The sequence below is a fragment of the Gavialis gangeticus genome, unplaced genomic scaffold (genome assembly GCF_001723915.1).
Source record: "Gavialis gangeticus isolate Ggan-Ray unplaced genomic scaffold, GavGan_comp1, whole genome shotgun sequence".
Classification (NCBI taxonomy): Eukaryota; Metazoa; Chordata; order Crocodylia; family Gavialidae; genus Gavialis; species Gavialis gangeticus.
In genome coordinates, this window is record NW_017728993.1 from 59,699,632 (window position 1) to 59,702,875 (window position 3,244).

General features: G+C 53.0%; 1 protein-coding gene across 1 annotated transcript in view; it reads right to left on the reverse strand.

Moving 5' to 3' along the window:
- Positions 1 to 3,244, reverse strand: part of CEP350 (centrosomal protein 350) — a 114,865-nt gene that overhangs the window by 99,812 nt on the left and 11,809 nt on the right. The window lies entirely within an intron of this gene.

The window sequence follows — 3,244 nt, forward strand, 5'->3', positions numbered from 1 at the left end:
CCTCTCCTCCAGCGTGTCCACTTCTCCCCACATCTTAGTGTCATCTGAAAATTTGAACAAGGTGCTTTTCACCCCCTTGTCCAAGTTGCTGAGGAAGATGTTTAACAATGTGGGCCCAAGGACCGAGCCCTGGGGAACCCCACTGCCCACATCCCTCCAGGTCGAAAAAGACCTGTCCACCACCACTCTCTGGGTGCAGCCCTCCAGCCAATTTGCGACCCATCTGACTGTGTAGGTATCAACACCACAGTCACCTAATTTTTTAATGAGAATGGGGTGAGAGACAGTGTCGAAGGCCTTCCTAAAGTCCAGAAAGACTACATCGATTGCAACACCTACATCCAAGGATTTTGTGATCAGGTCATAGAAGGCCACCAGGTTGGTCTGACAGGACCTGCCTCGAATGAACCCATGTTTGTTGCCCCTAAGCATGATCTCCCCTGCTGGTCTCTCACAGATGTGCTCCTGGATCATTTTCTCAAAGAGCTTCCCCAGGACAGAGGTAAAACTAACGGGCCTGTAGTTTGCTGGGTCCTACTTCCTCCCTTTTTTGAAAATGGGAACCACATTGGCCCTTTTCCAGTCCTCTGGCACCTCACCAGAGCACCATGAGTGCTCGTAAAGCTGTGCCAGGGATCCCACAATGACCTCTGCTAATTCCCTCAGCACTCTGGGGTGGAGATAGTCAGGACCTGCTGATTTGAACATATCTAGTCCCACCAGAAGTTCCCTGACTAGGTCCTCACTGACCCCGGGCCTGGCAGCACCTCCCCTGGGAATGTTGGAGATCTCGGTGGGCGGGGGCTGCCCCGGTCCCTGCTCAAAAAAATGGAGGCAAAGAAATTGTTAAAGAGGTTAGCTTTGTAGTCTTAAGAAGTAATGGTCTGAAGTTTGAACAAAGTTGAAAACAAGTAACAATAAGCAATCAATTTCAGAAGGAGGTTTAGAAGTTCCCACATTCAGTAACATCTTTCAAACCAGAGAATCCAGAGAGTCCCCAGAGACATAACATTATATGGAGGCAGTTTCATTACAGGTCTCCCCAGCAGAAACTGAATGTAACCTCCTCTTGGCTAGAAGATATCCTACTGGGCATTAAATCAAAGAGAGATTTGCGACAGGGTAAAAACAGAACCAAGATTTAAGTTGACAGAGGAACAAACTTTCTGAAGGTTCTAGACAGAGTTTAAATTTAACTCTCCAAAGCCAGTAGCCATCCAACCTGAATTACCCAAGACTGACCAAAAAACCCTCAACATGTTTACCACTGCACACATGGTGTACCCCCAATCTGTGCACAGGGCAGGGACAGGCCACCCGCTTTGAGCTTGGGCTCCCTGCTCTGCTGCCTTCCCCCTGGGGCCTCCACAGCCCAGCAGGTGGGACCTGGCATAACAAGGCAGAGCAGGGCCAAGTGGGGGAGCTCCTTGCCACTGCAAGTCCTGCACCGCCCTGGCAAAGCACCCCCTGCCCACCTGGCAGCAGCAGGGGTGGTTGCATGGAGCTGTGCCCCTCGCTGCTGCTGGGCGGGCAGGGGGTGCCTCGCCATAGCAGCACAGAGCTCCTAGCGGTGGCACTGGGCTTTCCTGCCTAGCCCCACCATGCCGGGTCCCACCTGCTGAGCCGTGGAGGCCCTGGGGGAGGGCAGCAGGCTGGGGAGCCCAAACCCACAGCGAGCAGCCTGCCCTTCCATGGACTCCACTCTGGCTGCGCCACCCTCAGGGGAGGAGGAGCCAGGCTCCATACTCCACAGGCGGCATCTGGGGCTCATCCCCCTGCTCCCTGCAGCAGCACCTGAGGACCCAGGTCCCTGGTCCCACAGCCCTGGCAGATGGGGCACCCTCTGGCAGGGCTGGGGAGGCTGTGGGTGGACAGTGAGGGGCACCAGCAGGGGTGTGGGGGCTGTGGCTTGGGAGTGAGAGGCCTGGACCTGTGTCCTGGTGAGTGAAGGGAGGGGGGACCTTAGATTTTTCCATGATAAAAAACCCCAAATCAAATACCAACATTTACAAGTACTTAGAATTTATATTGTTATAGTGATCGAGGGACTGGTAGGCTTCCCAACTGCTTTTACATTGTAAATATATCAATGAAACACTGTGCTCAATTGATAAAGATACAGTGGCATTTCATTTTAATTGAGGATTTGGGGGGGTTTAAATCAGAGAATCTGCAATTTTTAAAAACAGAGAAAACCAGGATCCCTGATAATCATGTATGCCATAGGTTGCCAACCTGCAGCTTGAGTGCAAAATGTGGTACAGGAAACCTCTGTATGTGGCATGCAGCAGATCAGAGACGGGGTGGGATGGGGCAGGCAGCAAGCACAGTGGCAGATAGGTCAGGGAGCAGAAAACAGAGCAGTAGATCAGGCACAGGAAGGGGATTGGAGTGGCTCCTGAGGAGGGTAAAAGGTTTAATGTGTGACCCTCACCGATATATGCTATGCATTTTTAAATCCTTTTATAAACAGCAGATTAAAATAAAATCTTCGAAATTGTTACTTGTGCTTTACATTTTCAACTGCAGATGATTGCTAATAATTAAGGACATGACAACACTGAGTATAAAAGTACACCTCGGCCTCTGGATTACTGCTCCTAGTGTCTGCAATAAGAGACAGATGTGCCTAGCTCCTTCAATAAAAGTAGTTCTCAACCTTTTTCGTACTGGGACCCATTTACCAAGATCGATGACTTGTCCCAACCCATACACCCCTGGCCCTGCCAGTACCCAACCCACAGTCCCCTGCCCCCTTCCCAGGGCCTGTTAGCACCCCTGAAACCCAAGCCACAGCCCCCTGGCCTTGCTGGCACCTCTCACCCCCAAGCCACAGTGCCCTGGTCCTGCTGGTGCCCCTCACCACAAGCCACAGCCTCCTGCCCATGCTGGTGCCCCTCACTCCCAATCCGAGTCCCCTGTTCCACTCCCCCCAGCCCTGTCAAAGGGGACCCCCCCAACTGCTTCTATCCCGCTCGAGCCAGAGTGCAAACAGCAAGTGCAGGCCCCTGCATATACGGGCTCCAGCCCAGGCATGCAGCTCCCCACTGTGAAGGCCCGCCCCTGCCTTCTTCTCTGGCTGACGGGCCAGGTGCCTTATTGTCCCCCGCCCACCCCAGCCACCGTCTTCAGCATCAGCAGGCAGGCAGGCGCGCGCACACACACACACACACACACACACACACACACACACACACACACACACACACACACACACACACACACACACACACACACACACACA